General features: G+C 45.6%; 1 pseudogene across 1 annotated transcript; it reads right to left on the reverse strand.

Moving 5' to 3' along the window:
- Positions 1 to 1022: 1022 nt before the first annotated feature.
- On the reverse strand, positions 1023 to 8140 carry LOC308265042 (inositol-pentakisphosphate 2-kinase-like; annotated as a pseudogene). The gene is made up of 3 exons: positions 8085 to 8140; positions 2106 to 2225; positions 1023 to 1984 (listed from the first exon to the last, which is right to left on the reverse strand). The product of its transcript is annotated as an inositol-pentakisphosphate 2-kinase-like (transcript).
- Between the last annotated feature and the right edge of the window lie 384 nt (positions 8141 to 8524).

The raw sequence follows: 8524 nt of genomic DNA on the forward strand, positions 1-8524 counted from the left end.
GCAAAAACAAAAGGTCAGTACCTATGAGTGGTATCCCATTCTCACCTGAGCCTCATGTTCTTTGTAGACCTTTCACAGAGCCACAGGCTTTGAGACCTCCACAGGGACCCTGCGTTTAGACCACACAGCCAACTACACATTAACCCTCATCACTGCCGCAGAGAACCACCCAAAGCCTACGTAGGTGAGTGGATTGTGCTGAAAAAGTGACCAGTAATAGCCGGGAAAGTTTCAGTAGTATCCATGTTCTCTCACAAGTCCAAACCCTAGAATCCTTGTGAGATTCAAGTTGTTTTTGTTGTGTGTGTGGGGGGGGGCGGGTACTGGAGATGTAACCCAGGGGCATGCCACCTCCAAGCTACACCTCCAGCCCCATTTTTTTTCCTGGTGGTACTGGGGTTCCTGGAAGCCCTTCTACCTCCGGGCTACACTCCCAGACCTTTTTTTTTTTTTTTTTTTTTTGGAAACAGGGTCTCTTAAGCCAGCACGGCTGGCTTCGAACCTGCGTAATCCTCCTGTCTCCGCCTCCCAGGCGCAGGGCGTGTGCCACCACGCCTGGCCCAGCCCCATTTTTTATTCTTTATTTTTCTCACTGAGTTGCAGAGGCTCTCCTTGAACCGCGATTCTCCTGTCTTAGCCTCCCAAGTACTGGGATTACAAGCATGCGCCACCACGGTCAGCAGAATTCAAATTTTCTACGTCAGGAGTCTGGTGACAGAAGATCAGATCCAAACCTCAGGTAGGTCTTATGTATGATAGGCTTTTTGCATTAGAGAATTAGATGTGTGCCCTGGCTAGAAGAAGAACTGTCCAGGATATATCCTCCCAGGGCTTAGCATATGAGTGGCTTCCTGGGACACAGCGTTCATGTTCTACATGCCTTATCCTGGAAGATGTTTCTAATACTCTTTAATTCCATGTCTCCAAAAAGCAATCTCACCTCAATGGGTTAAAAGCCAAAAAATTCACAGCCAAAAGTCATCCACACAATAGACAAGAGCTCTGCCATTCGACGTTCACATTCAAGCTTCAAAGACACTCCAGGGCAAGAGGTTAGACTGGTGGGGAACTAACATGTAGACCTCGCTTTCCTTGAAGCAGGAGACATCACAGCATTGTCTTTGGCACACATGGTCTTGGAGTAAATAGCTATGGTCCAGTTTATACTGATGAGAAATGCTCTCATAGGGCTTGAGGTCCAAGTTCAGCAGGGACAAGGAGAATGCGAACTAGGACCTCGAGGAGGGAACAACAGGCCTCTGATCAGAACTTGCATCCTGTAGACACAGAGACAGCACAGTCCTGGTGGAGCAGTCCTTGGCAGTCATGGTGACTTAGTATTGCTACACCTTCATTAACACAAAGCCCACTGTCCCATTATCCTTGGTAGACAGATCAAGTGGCTTCTGGTAAAGCACATTATTGTAAGGCCCATCTATTTGTAACCTTTTTCTCTCCTCGGGACACTCTTCCAGGTATTTCTCAACCTGGTTGTACATAGGGTAGAGGTCTCTGATATCTAGTAGGTCCAACATCTGTACCTTGTCAGTGCAGGCTCCTTCTGAAAGAGCTGGCATCACAGTTGCAGGGGCCCCAAAGCACAGGTCTCAGGGGGATGGCCCGGCCCTTCTCCTGGCTGCTTAGCAGCACCCACATGATGACATGTACCAGCTCATGGGTCATGGCCTGTGTGCAGTGGGGAGCCTACCGGCCAGGCTGTTAGTAAGAAAGAATAAAGGCTTCAGGTGGTGCTCAAGCTCCCTCCACTCTGCCACGGGGCTCTGAGCATCACTGCAGCCATAAATCAGCTCACCATTCTTAAATATCTTCACGTTGTTTTGCACCTCCCCCAGCAAGCTCTTCAAGGCAAAGTGCATTCTCTGCTTGTTTTCTGAGTAGAGATCAAGGGGCAGTATTTACTCATCTGCTGCCACTTCCCAGTTGCTACCTTTAAACACACACATCACTATAAGATGATCGAGAGCTGTGAGTGTCAAGGAGAAACAGCCAGAGAAGCTGTGTGCACATCCAGCTCCCAGCAGCATCAAACTTCCCTCATCACATCATACAAATGTCTCCAGGGGACCCCAGGCCAGCATGCTCACTCAATGTCTACACACAGAATCGGCCAGTGCTCTGCAAAGTGATAAGTCTGAAGTCTAGTTAAGTTGAAAAGGCGCATAGCATAACCACTGAAAGTGTCCAGGTCCTTGTCACAAGAGATGCTGGTTTGTCAGACTGTCTGTGTGTGTGGCACTAGGGATTAGATCCAGGGGCATTCTATTTCCAAGCTACATCCCCAGACCTATTTTATTTTATTTTATTTTATTTTATTTTGAAACAGGGTCTTGCTAGGTTGATGAAAGTCTCACTAGTTGCTGAGGCTGTCCCCAAGTGCTGGGATTACAAGCGTGCATCACCAAGCCTGGCTTAGACTGTAGATTTAAATACAGCTGTTTCACAAATTCTAAAGGCAGCTGAACAACTTCCATCTTCCCTGACTTTTCATGTTTCCAGAGTGGAGGGATGGTGACTTCTGAGACGTCTCAGAGGATGTAGCAAGAGTGCTGGGGTTCCGCCCACAGGAGACCAGCCTTCTCCATCTGGCCCAAATGCCTTGCTCCAGTCTCTGCTCCCACCTGCTGCACCAGCTTCACCTGAGATTTCTCTATTCACCTAAACACACCGCAAGCTGATGATAGGGGAGGTCCCCACAATGAACATAGATGTCCCCCCAAACCTTTTTGTGACAGTTTTGCCAAAGTCCACTATGTTCTGCAGGTACTGGAGCACCTCCTCTCAGGTCTTCTTCCTATTTGGAGGAAACTTGGGAAAATACCGCACTACACAGTGCTGCATGTGGGACACCACCAGGCTTTTGTTGCTTTTGCAGTGGTGCCCCTATTTATTCTCGTTTATCTTCCCCCCTCTTCCATGGCTTGTGTGGCCCTGGAGCTTAGCAGGCCAGGATGTGGGGATGTGAGCTGGAGGCTGCCAACCTCGCCAAGCTCCAGCTGCCAGGGCCTGGGAAGGAGCACCTGTCAGCTGCCTTCTGCGCTCCACTCAGCCATAGCAACTCAGAGGCAGTGTGACCTTTTTTTTTTTTTTTTTTTTTTTTTGGATTACAGCAATGAGAATATTGACCAACACAGAAATTATCATCAGAGAAGTGGGGTCACTGTTATTTCTAAGTCTGACATTTTGGACTGTGAATCTTTGAAACTGGCTTATGTGAGGGAGTTGGAAGGGCCAGACTGTGCTCAGAAGATTTTGCGAGCAACAAGGACTCCATAGGGAAATGGGTTAGAAGCCATATTTGTTAAATTCTGGCAAAGAACTTAGCATTTTGCCCGTGTCTTGAAATTTTATGTAGGGCTGAATTTAAAGGTGATGGACTGATTAAACGGGTGAAGGAAATCTTAAAACAGTAAAGTATCTAAACCGCATTATGGATATTGATGACTGTATTTAGCTAATTGTTCATTTTGGAATTTTGGAAGCAGAAAGCAAAGTCAAACTGCAAATCTATAAAGCACACAGACTTTATTTATAGATTTGCAGTTTGAGTAGAAAGGCATGTGTAAAGCTGGGCCCAGAGAGACAGTGCTATGAAAGAAGGTAAGATGAATGAAGGGGTGTTGAATATTTTGCATGGGAAAAAAGAAAGGAATGTAGTTGAGGCGGTTCAAGCCAAAGTGTAGAACCATAAAAAATGGGCCCGGTGGTGGTGACTGTGATTGAAAGGGCATGGTGTTAAGGGCCAGAACTGAGACAGACCCAGAGGTGGTCATAATTGAGACAGGCCCAGTGGCAGCTGTGTTTAAAAAGGACACAGCAGCAGTGATTGAAAGGGGCATAACTACTTCTCCTGCTGATGGTGAAACTGGGAGCTCAAATAATGATGGATTTGCTGGAAAAAGGGGTACCCCCAAACTTCAAAGGAAGACCTGGGAATCTAGGCAACGTGGCAGGATTAGAATCCCTCCCAGTAGCGAATGGGGCAATATGTGAAGCTGTGAGGTTCACAAGCCAAGGTTGCAAGAAAGACCCCTGAGATTTAGAAATACCAGAAACATGAAATGACAATGAGGAAAGGCTGAAAGCTGAGCGCCATGAAGCTAGGCTCAAAGACAGAGTATCTTGCCAATTACAATCAATGAGAACACGGGGTGGATTGCTAAGGACCCACGGAGATCACATCTCACCACCATGTGCCCCAGATGCCAGAAATGGAGCTGCAGGATCAATGCCTGCCATGCTGGATTTCTACCCTGTTTTGGTCCATTTCCTTTTTTCTATGGCCCTGTTCTTCCCTATTAGAATGCAAATGTTTACTCTGTGCCATTGTACATTGGATGCATGTAACTTGCTTCTTTTTAAATTTTCTTGGAGCTCACAGCTGAGAGTTCACCTTGAGTCTCAGAGGGGTCGTCGGACTTTGGAACTTTTGAGTGATGTTGGAACTGTTGAGACTATGGGAATTCTTGGAGAAGGGCTAAATGCATTTAACATTCTAAAATGGGCATAAGCTCTTCAGAGGCTAGGGGTGGAATGAATGGTTAGATATAGAATGTACCCTGAAGAGGTCATGTTTTAATGTTCAGAGCTGATGTAATGAAATCATGAGGGTAGCGATCTCATCAGTGGATAAATTCATCATAATTGATTTACTGGGTGGTAACCTAGGCTAGTGGGGTGTGGTTAGAGAAGGTGGGTCCCTGGAGATGTGGCTTTAGGGACTCTTGTGTGTGTGTGTGTGTGTGTGTGTGTGTGTGTGTGTGTGTGTGTGTTACCAAGGATGGAACTGAGGGGCAGTCCACCTCCAGGCCACACTCCCGGCCCAACTTTATTTCTTTGTTTTGAAACAGGGTCTCACTAAATTGCAGATGGCCTCACTAAGTTGATGAGGCTGACCATGAACCTGCAATCCTCCTGTTTCAGCCTCCCAATTACTGGTATTACACGTGTTCACCACCACACCTGGCTCTGCTTTTGTCTTTTAATCTGTTTGTTTGTTGACTCTCTCTCTGTTTCTGCCTTTGTGATGTGAGAGCAGAGACCTTGCTCCCCCTCTCTCTGCTTCCTCCTGCCACACCCTGAGTTCTACAGATCCTAACCTCATATGGACTGAACCAAAAATCTCCAAAACCTGTGAGCAAATACATTTTCCTTCCTGTGACTTGTGTGGTCAACTGTTTTGGATTATAGCAGCAAGAATATTGACTGAGAAAAGTGGGAAATGATTGGGACTTGAAAATTTGTCAGTTATACTAAGCTCTAAGGGAAACTGTGGCCTGGAGGCCTTGAGCGCAGAGAAGAGGAAGCAAACAGCCAGCATGTCCATGTCCTTAGCACCACATAGGGGTGAAGGACTTTGATTATCAAAGTTAGGCCCTGGACACCAAACCTCCAGCTCTAGAGAGTAGGTATCACACTACCAGAACTGAACAACTCTATGAGTTCATATTTCAGGCTCACCAAGCAAACTCTATTATGGCTTGGCTTCCCATGAGCTTTCCTGCTGGAAAAAGATTTGTGGATTCTCTACCCAGTTTTTCTGGCAAATAAACGTTGGGACTTACTTCAGTTGGCATTTTCTTATGAATTTCCACTGTGGCCAGTCTGACCAACACTGCCCATCTTTGGGGACTCTAGCACTTTATGGGGATAATCTAGCTAGATAGCTCCAAATAAGTCCACCACTTCTTATGTGTGTCTTCCTAGCTTCGCTTCTCTCTTTGTCCTCTTAAATCTAGATTAGGCTTGTGATTGCTTTCTTCTTCTTCTTCTTCTTCTTCTTCTTCTTCTTCTTCTTCTTCTTCTTCTTCTTCTTCTTCTTCTTGCAATACTGGGGAGAGAACACAGGGGCATTCTACTTCTGAGAGACACCCCCAGCCCTATTTTTTATTCTTTATTTTGAAACAGGGTCTCATGGGGTTGCAAAAAGCTGAGGCTATCCGTGAATTGCAAACCTGTCTCAGCCTCCCAAATGCAGGGATTACAAATGCACACCAAGCCCAACATTTTTTTTTTTTTTTTTTTTTTTGGTGGTACTGGGGATGGAACCCAGGGGCCTTCTACCTCCAGGCTACACTCTTAGACCTATTTTATATTTAATTTGGAAACAGGGTCTCTTAAGCCAGCTGGCTTCGAACCTGTGTGATTCTCCTGTCTCAGCCTCCCAAGCACAGGGATTATAAACGTGCACCACCACGCCTGGCTTTTTTTTGTTGTTGTTGTTCTAAGGATTGAACCCAGGGGCATTCTACCTCCAAACTATACCCCCAGCCATTTTTTATTTTTCGTTTTGAAACAGGGTCTAGGTTGCTGAGTGTCTCACTAAATTGCTGAGGATGGTCTTGAACCTACAATCCTCTTGTTTCAACCACCCAAGTCGTGGAATTACAGGCATATGCCATCACACCCACCTTGTGCTTTCTTTGATGGACAGAATAAATAAGAAGTGACATTTTTCAGGCCTGGCAGCATCAAGGTGCTAGGTATCCACCATTAAGCCCCCACCTGAGACACAGGCATGAGAGACTGACCACAAGTGAGACCAATTCGGAGCTGAGCATCTGAATCCTGAGATATAATGAAACTGTTGTTTTATGTGGCCAAGTGTTTTATTATGTAACTAAACTTCTCTTTCTCCATACACATTGTGCCAATCACAAAAAGAGCAGTCCCCTCTGGGCAGTGGAATTACAAAAAGTCACCCTTTCTCTCGGCTGGAGCACTGCCAGAGCATAGCACTTGAAGAGGAGGAGAGGCCCATCTGGGGAGGGGCTGTACAACTCTAGTAACCAGGGGCTGGAGGTTATGGAGAGCTGTCTACAGGTAACTAGTTCGCACTTGTTCTTACCCTTTACCTCTGCTGGGCTTTTATGCTGCTTTGCCCTTGATCAGATTCCCTTAGCACTAAAGGCCAGGGCTGTTACTGCTGTCTTGGCAAATGGCAGGTTCAAGGCAGTGCTGAGGAGAAGCAAGCACAGAACCCTTGCCCTGGATAGAACATCTGGATATTTGAATGCTCTGGGGGGAGCAATGGGTATTGAACTCAAGGGTGCTCTATCATGGAGCTACACCCAGCCCTGATTTATGTTTGTATTTATTTATTTATTTATTTATTTATTTATTTATTTATTTATTTATTTATTTATTGTGGTCCTGGGGTATTCCACCTCTGAGCTACATGCCTAGCCCTATTTTTTTTTATTTTGAAATGAGTCTCACTAAATTGCAGAGAACCTCAGTAAGTAGCTGAGGCTGGCTGTGAACCTGTAATCCTCCTGTCGTAGCCTCTCACGTACTGGGATTACAAGTGTGCCCCACCATGCCCTCCTCCTGTTTTTATTTTAAAACAGTCTCAACTAAAATACTGTGTGCTGGCCTTGCAGCCTGCAATCCTCCTATCTCAGCCTCCCAAGTATTGGGATTACAGGTGTGTACCATTGCTCCTGACTCCTTTGAACAGTTTATATTCCGGAATCCTTTCCTCATCCAGTCAGTAGTCAGTTCTCCTCTGCTCACACCCTCTAGTTAAAGATAGACATCAATGTGTGTGTGTGCTTTTTGGGGGATCCTCCCTTGGTTGCTATTGTTAGCTCCTGCAATCCATTTTCTTTTTTTTTTTTTTTTTTTTTGGTACTGGAATTGAACCTGCGCTCCCTCTGAACAACATCCTCATCCCTTTTTTATTGTGAATCAGGGTCTCACTAAGTTGCTGAGGCTATCCTCAAACCTGTGATCCTCTTGTTTCAGCCTCCCAAATACTAGGATTATAGGCACAAGTTACCAAATCTGGCTCATTCTTATTTCTTTGGGGTTGAGTTTCCAGGAAGGAGCCAGTAGTCCATGCTTGTTTGCCATAGAGATGGGTGGGCAGTTCTTTCTTTTCCTTGATGACATAACCTTTAAACATACATTTCTAAAGCATTTCAGTCTGCTGGTTGTTACTCTTGCCCCTAGACTCTGAGTTTGGTCAGGTCAAGGAGTGGTCTGATTAATCTCGGTGCCCACATTACCCATTAACTATTTCCTGATGCAAGGATCATCAACCAGCCCACTCCTTCTCTGCTCACCTCCAATCACCGTTTGTCTTGAATATAACATCTTGATCTTTGAACACAGCTGTCATTTACTCAATTGAACAACACCGCCCAAGACTGCCCATTAATTTACTGGACTGAGCTACCACTAATGGACCGATTATGGGCCATTAACTTATTTTTCTTCATAATTGAAGCAGAAACAATTATTCGCATGTCCAAGATTGAACGTTTGGCCTTTAGTCACATTAAAATACTGGTTGAGCCGGGCGTGGTGGCGCAGGCTTGTAATCCAGCATCTGGGATGCTAAGACAGGAGGATAATGGTTCACGGACAGCCTCAGCTACTACTTAGTGAGGTCCTTTGCAACTCAGTGAGGGCCTGTTTCAAAATAAAGAATAAAAAATAGGGCCGTGGGTGTAGCTCGGAGGTAGAATGCCCCTGGGTTCCATCTCCAGTACCAAAAAAAAAA

This window comes from Muscardinus avellanarius (genome assembly GCF_963383645.1).
Source record: "Muscardinus avellanarius genome assembly, chromosome: 7".
In the NCBI taxonomy this organism is placed as follows: domain Eukaryota; kingdom Metazoa; phylum Chordata; class Mammalia; order Rodentia; family Gliridae; genus Muscardinus; species Muscardinus avellanarius.